General features: G+C 42.4%; 1 non-coding gene across 1 annotated transcript; it reads left to right on the top strand.

The window, feature by feature from the left end:
- Positions 1–939: 939 nt before the first annotated feature.
- TRNAE-UUC (transfer RNA glutamic acid (anticodon UUC)) lies at positions 940–1011 on the top strand. The gene has a single exon. It is a non-coding gene; the product is annotated as a tRNA-Glu (tRNA).
- Positions 1012–10610: the final 9599 nt, after the last annotated feature.

Below are 10610 nucleotides of genomic sequence, written 5' to 3'. Positions count from 1 at the left end.
TGCAGGGACACACATCCTGCCCTAGGCCGTTCGGTCAACAGAGCCCGGGCTGTCTCAGGCCGCCAGGCAGCGCGCACTCCTTCAGAGGAAAGATCAACTTTCTGGGGGCCGGAGGGGGGGCCCGAGCCCCGAACGGCGTGGGGAGGCGACGGGCGGAGACCGAGGGCAGAGCGCCGGGCGTTGTGGGCACCGTGACCCCCGCGCCACCACAGCTCGGTCGGGGCCCGCGGGCCAAGCGCGTGGCACACGTGGGGCGGCTCCGCGCTCGCAGAGGCGCGCGTGGGCTCGGAGGCCTGACGGGGCTGGGGTGCTGGGAGCGGTCACCCCGCCGCTGGGAAACGCCGGCAGCCTGCAGTCGGGAAAGCAACGCCAACCCCGTTTCGGCCTCTACCGTAGAGTTTCTACAACTCCCCGACACTCTTTCTTATTTATTTACACTGCTGAGGGGAACAGCAGGCGAGACAGGAGAGGTCTGCCGCGCCACGTGGGTATCTCCGCGGCCGGCGGGGAATCGAACCCGCGCTGCAGAGGCTGCGGACAGCTTCACAGGCTGCGCTCAACCGCCTGCGCCGCCAGGGGCGGCCCACAGGTTCTCATTAATGGGCCTAAAATTTCCAACACCAGCCCCTTTGAACTCTGCAGGGTCTTTTCTGAGGGACCCTGGATAATGACTCCTCCAGCCTAGATTCTGCGTCGGTATATACGTGGCTTCCAGAGCCAGGAGGCTGCATGAACTCACAAAGGAGGCGTGTGCAGAGAAGCGAGATTTAAGGTTCCACATAAGCAGGGGAGGTGAGTGTGGGGGCCGGAAGGGGTTAACGGGCGCAAGGTTTCCGCAGGCGCAGAGGCAAATCTGACGCCAAACGACCGGCAGGCGCAGCCGGCGGAAGTCAACTGAGCAAACTCAATTTGTCTGAGCTGGCTGCCGCCCTCGTCGTCTCCCACATGGTCTAGCGGTTAGGATTCCTGGTTTTCACCCAGGCGGCCCGGGTTCGACTCCCGGTGTGGGAACGCCAACACTTTTAGCGAAGTGAACCTATTTAGGCTTTCCTTATTAAGGGAAAAAGGTGGTCATTTTAACACAACGTTGTAAGACCATTTCAGAGCAGCCGGCAGACGCGGCTGAAGGGAGTTCGGATCGACCCTGGAGTAAGTAAGTAAATGTGAGCAGAAATTCTACCCAGACCCGGTGGCAAGAACCGGGGGAAAGGAAATAACTCCACTGTGTGAAGTTAGTGTTTGAAATAAGGGATTACATCTGCGATGAAGAAAGGCTGGGAACCAACCTGTCCTGTGTTAAAACACACATTCCAGCTGGGTTGCCTGCTGTAACTTCTCCTTATACTGGAGATATGGAGCAAATGACCAAAAAATGCTCTTGTTTCAAAGACAAGGACGCATTTTAAAATAATGCAGGGTTATAAAGTTGTCTAAAGCTATCCTTTAAAAAATTTTTTATTTTATTTTATATATATTTTTACATCATTTTCCATTTTTGCACATTGTATATGCATCTTCATCTTGGTTATATTCCCCATACAATTCCCCCCCCCCCATTTTGACTCTTAATTAATCCATCCTCCTCCCCCTCACACCCCCCCCAGTATATCTCTGGTTTATAGCTGTTTGTTGATTTTGATTTTTACTTTATTATAATTAGTCTTTTTCCTGGTCCCTTATTTAGGTTTTCTAAATTCCTGCTACGCGTGAGACCATCTGGTATTTTTCTTTTTCTTTCTGGCTTATTTCACTGAGCATGATCCCTTCCAGCTCCAACCATGCTGCTGCAAATGGCATGAGTTTATCTGTTTTGACTGCTGAGTAATATTCCATTGTGTATATGAACCACATCTTCTTGATCCAGTCATCTATTTTTGGGCATTCGGGTTGTTTCCAAAGCTTAGCTATTGTAAATAGTGCTGCTATAAACATAGGGGGTGCAGGTGCCCTTTTGAATTAATGATTCTGTGCCCTTTGGGTAAATACCTAGGAATGGAATCCAGACGGACAGCAAGATTTCTAGAAAAGACATATTATGGAGAGCAAAGTATTTAGAGTCTATTTATTGTATTTGTGATTCAAAGAGCTCGCTAAACCAGTAATCTGGGGGCGGGGTGGGAGGATAAAAGAAATTTAGGATATTATTACCAATGTTAAGGATTGAGATATTGGCAAAAAGACACTTTCTCACACCCTAACATATTTATTTGACACATTCTGTTTAAAAAAAAAACTTCCAGAATTCAAGATATGCCCAACTAGAATTAGAAGCTTAGTACTGATGTGTGACAAGGCAGTTTCCAATTGTTACCCACATTAAGTGAGCCCGATGCTAGTGTTTGCTTATTTTGCGTACCTCTCCAAACATTTGCCATTAGGAAAAAATCTCAAGGCGTTTAGGAACCACGCTTCTTTCCCATGGGTGTTGAACTCTTTGAGGTTTCCTCAGTGTGTGCCCAGACTGCCTTTAATACTGAGAAATGGCTGTGAAAAAGACTTGGCCATCCCCATGACTTAAACATTTGCTGTCTTTTTAAAGCCCTTTGGGATTTTAAGAGACATAAAAACAAATGGCGTTTTCTTCATGAGAAAAATGCTAGGCAAAATATGTTTATTCAAAATTCCTACTAAAGAGTTTGGGGAAAAATTGATCTATCAGCTGGTAATCTGTATTTATAGAATCAAATAGGACAGAATTGAAAGGAAGATAAAAAGGCCAATAATAAGTAATATTTATTGAGCATATACTATGAACCAGGCTAAGTATGTATCTTTTTCAATTTAATCCTTACTTTGTTATTAGATATTTTTATTACTCCTGTACCATCTAGAGACCTAGTAGGAAACTGATGATACACTCTTAGCAGATAGCTTAATAAGGAACTATTTAGGATTTATTTAGGATTTGTGGAAATTACAAAAGAAAATGCAGTTCTTAGGGCTTCTAGGTCTATACCAGCAAGGGAGAGAAGGTAGCCAGTGGAGAGGGCTCTCAATGAGTTGTTTTTAATTTTGCTTTCATATAGCAGGTGAGTTCCATTTACATAAAGACTGTCAAATCCACTCATACCATGAGCCATTCATTTTCATAAAATAGATTTTGGCCTAACAGATTTGACAAAAGTTTCCCTTAGATACTTATGATACTTAACAACCTCAGCATAGTAGATACTTCTAAAGACATGCACTTAATAAAATGAAAGAGTTTAATTTTGTGGAGATATGGTTACTTGAGTTATAGTTGACATTTTTATAACCTTATAGTTTTACAAAGTATTTTCCCATAATTTTCTTTAATCATTCTTATAATCACTCTTTAGATTCATAGAATGTTTAAGCTGTGATGGTGCTTAGCAGTTGTTTAATTAAGCCTCTCATCATTTTCAATCTTTTTTTTAATATTTTATTTTATATATTTTTAACATCATTTTTCATTTTTGCACCATAATCCCTCCTACCCTTCTCCTCTCCCCCCGCCCCTGTCTCTGGATTATAGTTGCTTGTTGATTTTGATTCATTTTCACTCTTGAAGCAATGGTTGGGTCTGGAATTTTATGCCTGATTCCCTGGTATTAGGATTTATTGGTATTTAGATTGGATCCACCAAAAATGTAAGCTTTTCGTGGTGTCCTGACCTTATACCACTTCTTACCCTATACTTTACCCTTCTCTATACAGGCTACAAGTCCTGGCTTCAGTGAAGAGGACTGGGTGCAGAGAAGTTGAGTTTTTAAAATTCTGTTGTAACCTGCTTTTGGTCAGTATTCATTAGATAGCTATATGAACAGTGGTAACAATATTTGAGGTTTTGTTTTTTTTTTAATTCACCACATAAGCATGTTTAGAAAGTGATGATCTTGAGGTTTTTTTTTTTTAAAGATTTATTTATTTATTTTATTTATTCATACAAGCACTGGGTACAGTCAGAAGCGCCGGAGGGTGAGAATTCACCAGAGCCAGAGCAGGGAGCAGAGCAGGCAGAAGGACCGAAGTACACTGTTGAGGGGAGCGGCGGGCAGCAGGAGAGGTCTGCGTGCCATATGGGACCCTCCTCCGGTGGCCGGGGTGCAGCTGGGGATCGAACCGGCGCTGCAGAGGCTGCGGGCAGCTTCGCAACCCAGCGCTCAACCACTGCGCCACCGGGGAAGCCATTCTTGAGATTTTTGAACAAGACATAGGTTGATATATATGCTTCCATTTTGCATATCATCATAAACTTAGAAGGAGTCTGCATGAAGGTCATTTAATGTCCATCTGCCCATGTATTCATAGTCACATAGATTTGTATGTATGTTCTCTCAGAGGTATATATACTATACAAAAAAAGTATACTAAATAATCACAATGTTAAAACCTCATATTAGTACAGGAAAAACTAGGCAAATATGAGTCTTCTCACCCACATTGTAAAGCTGAATAACTTGGAAAAACACTGAATACTTGGAAAATCACTGGAACAAATAATCAAAAAATCAATTTGCAAACATCCAGAAGACCACAGGGTACTGGGTAATCATCCCACATAGCTTTGTGAAAAACAAAGCTTATCAGATGAATCTAATTTCCTTTTGTCACAGAGTGACAGGCATGGTGCATGGGGGAGCAGTCAAGATCATCTCTCCTGATGTAAGAAAGCTTGGCATTTCTGTACTTTGTTGTGTGCTCATGAAGAAAACACAGGTAAGGTTATTGCCCTCTGGCAGGGACACGCTCGAATTGAAGGTCAGGGCTCCACTTCACCCAGACAGGCAACCTACACTCAATTTATGGGAAAAAATGACCCCATGTTCCTTCCCAAGTCTCTTCTGCCCAGATTTTTTCTTTTTAAATGTCAGATTCTCTTTGCACAAATAATTTCATCTCTCTGTTCCTTAGTTACCTCAGGCTTAGAATGAGGGTAATAATAGGACCTATCTCACTGGGTTCTGAGGATTAGATGAGCTAATGCATATGCAGTGCTTGACCCAGTTTGAGGTTATTGAATGTGGTTTCTGTCAACATCGTCAGCAGCGGCGGTATCATCATCATTATGATGTTTAGTTTCATTTCTCCCCTACTTCTATCCCACGCAATCATAGCGTTAAATCTGATCATTTCTGCCTCCTCAGTGGCCCCCACATGTGTTTTTATCAATGTCCCCTGTCACTGTGCTGGGTCAGATAGTCCTGTTCCCTGAACTATTGCAATGGGTGCCAAACTGGTTTCTCTGGCCTCCATCACACCCATCTTTTCTAGCTCATATTCTACTGCCTGTCACAGCAGGAGCTGAGAAAGCTGCTCCCCTGTGCCTAAGTCTTCAGGAATTTGACCTGCCATATGCTCCCAACCTACCTTTGCTGTCTTATTCCTTCCTCTTCCTTCCACATACCACAGATTCCAGTTAATTTCTTCCATGACTTGTATCTAGTCTTAGATATTTTTTTCTCTACTGAAATGCTCTTTTGCCCTTTCGCTAAACATCTACATCTTATGCACCCTTAAGGCTTAATTAACATGTCACATCCATCATGTAATTCCCCTTATCTCTCCTGCTAATGGGAAACTCTTCTGATTCCCCTTATCATTCGGTGTACTTCCAATAGCTATTCCTCGCTAAGTTCAAGTCTTAGCTTGAATGTCATTTCCACCAAAAGTCTCTTCTGCCCCACTGATGTGGGAGAGATGCTTTGCTCTGCACACTCCCTCTCATTGCATTTACCGCACTGATCTCCACCACACTAGAGTGTATGCTCTAGGCCAGTACCATGCAGATAGTAAATACTTAACAAACGTGTTGAGGGAGGGCATGAGCTCGAGAAACCTTTGCTTCTAAGCTACAGAAAACCACTGGAACTAACTCTAGCCTAAGGGAGAGTCACTGACTTATATAACTACGCTGTGCAAAATGGAGGGGTGCGGCCAGCCTCGGGATTACCCTTCCCTACCTCTGTGTCTGAGTGTCACATTTAGTCTCACCTACTGTCAATCAGCTGCTTCCACATGCAGGGACTTTGTTGATGGCCAGCCTCACACTCATTCTTCACAGCTACCCCAAGTAAGAGGGAAGGCCTTCTTTTCCTACTCTCTGCTGGGAAGTGCTGGGGATGAATTGGGTCTCACCTGGGCCCAGTGCCCTCCCAAAGGTTGATGCATGTGGGCAGCCCTCATTAGAACCACATGTTGGAGAGAAAGGAGAAACTCAAAATTAAACCAGAGAAATTAAATTGAAGTGATGGTTGCACAACTTTATGAAGGTACTAAAAACCCTTGAGTTGCAAAAAGGCTAAATTTTATGGTATGTGAATTAAATTGCAATATTTTAAAAAATCAAGCCTCTCTTGCTGGCAAAGTAAACATTTTTATATTCCTTTTATTTGAGCTATTCATTTATTCAGCGAACATTTATAGCATGCCTATTAAGTGCCAGCACTGATTGAGATTTACGTTTTAGTTGAATCAAACACACAAAAACACATAAATAAGAATGAAATGGATTTTATTACAAATGTGATAAGAAATCTCTAGAGGTTTAAGCACAGGGTTCTACCTTTAGGATAAGACTCCCTACAGGAGAGGCTTTGACTTTTCTGGCCTGGTCCTCTGTACAGCCACACTTCCCCAGGAAGATGAGGGGTCTCTTTAGATGGCTTCCAGGACGTTATTTCTAGAATTTGGCAACCTTATCACAACATGAAATTTCCTGTTCCCATTTGCCTAAAGTTAGCCAAACTGCAAATTTTGAAGGCACAGTTCCCAAGACTACCTTTACTTCTGATACCAGGTGCAAGTTTGGGAGAATTTTCCAAAGCACTCACAGGTTGGATGATGTGCTGGAAGAACCCAAAAACTCACTGAAGGCTGTAGTACTCATGTGGTTACTACGGGATTCAGACTGAAATCAGCCAAAGACAGACACACAGACAGAGTCTGGGAGGGATCCAAATGCCAAGCTTCTGTGTTTCTTCTCCCTGGAGCCAGGGTGCTTTACACTCCCAATGAAAATATGGGGCTATATGTATGCAATATTGCCAGAGAAGCTCATCAGCATATTGATTGGGGCTTCATTATATAGGCATGATTGGTGAATTTGTCAATTGACTGGTAATATGCGACACAAGGCCCTTATCTAAGTCACCTTGTTGGCTTTCAGGCAGCCCTCTGTACCCTAAGACGTCAGCCCTTGGCCAGTCCTCACCTTACCAAAAAAAAAGAAAAAAAGAAAAAAAAAGAAAAAATGTACTACTATCAGGTATGATATAGATTATTTTCCAGAAGTTGAGGCATAGGCCAGGTTAGTCTCTGGCAAGGCCAAATTCTCTACTACGTGGCATTTTTTTTTTCTAATTTTTTTTCCTCTGTGGAGGTGGAGGAGACAGGTTTGTTTACTGCCACAAACAGTTTGCCAAAACGTAGGTAAGTGCTCAGGCAGAACCTTGTACTGGTTCTAGTTTCTTTCCCATCTTTTCTCCAGATTTAAAAAAAAAAAAAAAAACAAACTAATTAGGAGGGGCTGTGGGGAATAGGAGGATGTCTTGGAGGCCCACACTCTTTGGCTGGCTGACTCACAAGGCCATGCTCTGATCTTAAAATGGAAACAGTGGGCCCTTGGGGTGTGTCTGATGTTGGGGATTTCTGCCTCATCAGAACCAAAAGTTAGAGGGATGTCACCTGCATTAGCATTTCCACTGAAAACTCAAAAGCAAAGACGTGAAGTTGCAAGCAGAAAATGGAGGTCTGTCAGGATTTTGTCTGGATCCTGCAGCATTTGACAGTGGACCCAGGGAATTCACCTCTTCATTATCAGGGAACCCAGGTCCCTAATGGGCTTTGACCACACTGGCCTGAGCTGCAGCACTCCAACTGCATCACCTTTTACCCTAACCTAGTGAGTCTATTTGCCAAAGGTATTGACCCCCCCCCCCAATTATTTCTTGCCTGTGGGTTCCTCTCTGTCAAGAATTTTTTTTCATTCTAAACTGTAATATAGGGCCATGGGGGTAAGGATGGGGTGTAGTGTAGAGGAAGGCAGGGAATTTTGTAAACATCAAATGTGTCATTGAGTCTGAGGTGGGAACAGTGAACCTGACAGTTATCAGAAGCTGGAGTAATTTTCCATAACCTGTGCTTGTTAATGTCCTGATTGGGGTTAATGGATTCAGGGGAGGCAGAGAGAACAGTGCACTAAGGGAAGTGAAGGAGGAATAATCAGAATTTGGTAACCGCTCAGCAGTGGGGTGTGAAGGGATGGGATGATTTGTTGACAACCCCAAGATGATAAGCATCCCTAGAGAGACCAAGAAGTGGGGCAGAGAGAATGAGATTTGTCTCCTCTGACAAATTTGAGGCACTACTGGGACATCTAAATGGAGCAACCTAAGAGCGCAGGAAATCCAGGCTGGAACACCCGTGAAAGCAGACACCTACGGGCAATTGTCATTTTCAGGCAAATGGGAGGCCTAGGGATTTTCTAACTGAACAGTGCCTGGCAAGAAGTGGTTGGTGGAAAGAGAAGAGAGCCGTGTGTGTGTGTGTGTGTGTGTGTGTGACAGAGACGGACAGAGACAGAGAGAACCTAAGCGTGCATGCACATGAGAAGGTAGGCTATCAGGCCTGCAATGATAGAAGCAAACTCGTGCATCCGTACCCCCACCTCTGTCCTGACAGACATGTCAAGAGCACCAGATCCATCATAGTCATCATAGATTGGATGTTCGTTATAACAATTTTCTGGCAGATGGTAGCCGAATGTCTTGAGGAAAGCCTGACTTTTTCTAATTTGTACAAAGGAACTAGATGACCTAGTGGGGCCTCTAGGTTGCTTGTTAGGTCATTTAAAAAATAAGTCATGGTTAATAAAGCCTGCAAATTTTCCAGTCCCTTCTGACTTCACTACGTTATGTGAGCACTAGTTATTTGTGAACTACTAGTTATTTTGTAAACTGAGGCCCTTCGGTGTTGGTACATAGCTCCTTGCATATGGTTTTTGTGTGGTTGTGGGACCCACTGGAAAGGTAAGTGGGTCCAAATTTCAGAAAATCCATTTAGCCCATAATGCATATTAAGAACTATAAACATGTGTCTTCTTTTTATCTGGTAAATTTACTTCCAGAAATCTATGTCAAGAATCAGAGAAGAGCAAAGATAGAGATTTACAAATGAGTATGTTTTTCCTTACAGCATCATCTATCACTAAAAATATCTGAAATGATAAAAAAGACCCTGCACTAGGGGAATGAATGAACAATGGTATATCCATTTGATGGAATATTGTACAGTTAGAAATTTTTATAATTAAGATTATTAAATGAGGGGAAAAACAGGATCCCAAAGTTAAAACTGGCCATCCTGAATTTCAGAATTATAAGAGATTTTGTTTTTTCATATTCTTATTTATATTTTCCAATTTTTTCAAAATGAGTATATAATTGCTTTTATAGTCACGGATTTTTTTCCCCTGAAAGGAATCCACATAGTCAGGGGTCTGTGTTGAATCCTGACTATGTGGATTCCTTTCAGGGGAAAAAACCCTGTCTATAAAAGCAATTATATATAAAAGCACATGGAATGATCCAACTGTGTGCTCTCCGCTACTCACAGACACAAGATATTTTGGAGATGTCCCACCTTGTTTCAGTCTTTATTTGTTGTTCTTATCCTTTAGGCTTGGGTTTTTTTGGGCTGTCCCTTTGCAGTGCAGGGTAGCAATGCAGGGAAAAGACTCTAGGTCAGCTATACCACCCATTCGTGCCCTCAGCCAGGAGGATGTGGGTAGTCCATCTTCTCATGTAAAAATAAGACCTGGATGCCCTGGGTCTTGTACAGGAAATGCTGCTGTAGCTGCATGTGACATTGTTCTAGTGAACCAAGATGATGAAAGTTGAGCGAACTGAGTTGAAAGACTTTTTAAGCATACAACCTCGATCCCGTTATGTCTTTTTCATCTGGTAACTTCCCTCTTGTCAGAGTGCTGCCTTTCCTTATTGTTCTTTTGCAAATAAAAATCAAAGTAGCTTTAAAAAATTATTTTCAAGTGGAGTTTTGATCTGCTACTCCTTAGCAGGGTGTGGAAGGCCCTGGGGAGATTTATCAAAACGAATTTCTATATTGAGAGTCACAATAATTTGAGTTCTTATTTGAGGGTTAGCGGAAACAACTGGTATTTTCACCTGCTGGAAAAAGGCCAGTGTCAGAGATAACAAAATAACAAAAAGGGAAAATAGAATTTGTTCCTTATTATGCTCAGCAACAGTATAAGCATAATGAAAACTTAATATTTAGAGACAACTATCTACCTTTTAAACATGATCTTCTGAAGACATGATATAAACATACATATATGTAGACACATGTAGATAGAAAATATTCTGCTTTCAGAAGAGTTAGGCCCCAATAATTCACAAATTTCCAGTCTCCTATGCAAACACTGCTTTCTTCAGGAGGCAAAGAGATCTTTAGGGAAAAGGACATAGCAAGTAAGACTAAAGACCTTCTTCCAGGTAAATTACAATTAAATTTTAAATGTTTTGCAACTTCTTCTAAGTCCATTATTATTTCACAATAGAGAGTTAGGTGAAAACAATAAACATAGGTGTCTAAGAACTGTCTAGATTTGATGTACCAACTACAAAAAT

The sequence above is a fragment of the Talpa occidentalis genome, unplaced genomic scaffold, assembly GCF_014898055.3.
Source record: "Talpa occidentalis isolate TD23 unplaced genomic scaffold, MPIMG_talOcc4v2.1 talOcc4.5, whole genome shotgun sequence".
Taxonomy (NCBI): domain Eukaryota; kingdom Metazoa; phylum Chordata; class Mammalia; order Eulipotyphla; family Talpidae; genus Talpa; species Talpa occidentalis.
Note: the sequence above shows the minus strand (reverse complement) of the source record. Positions and strands in the feature narration are given on the sequence as shown.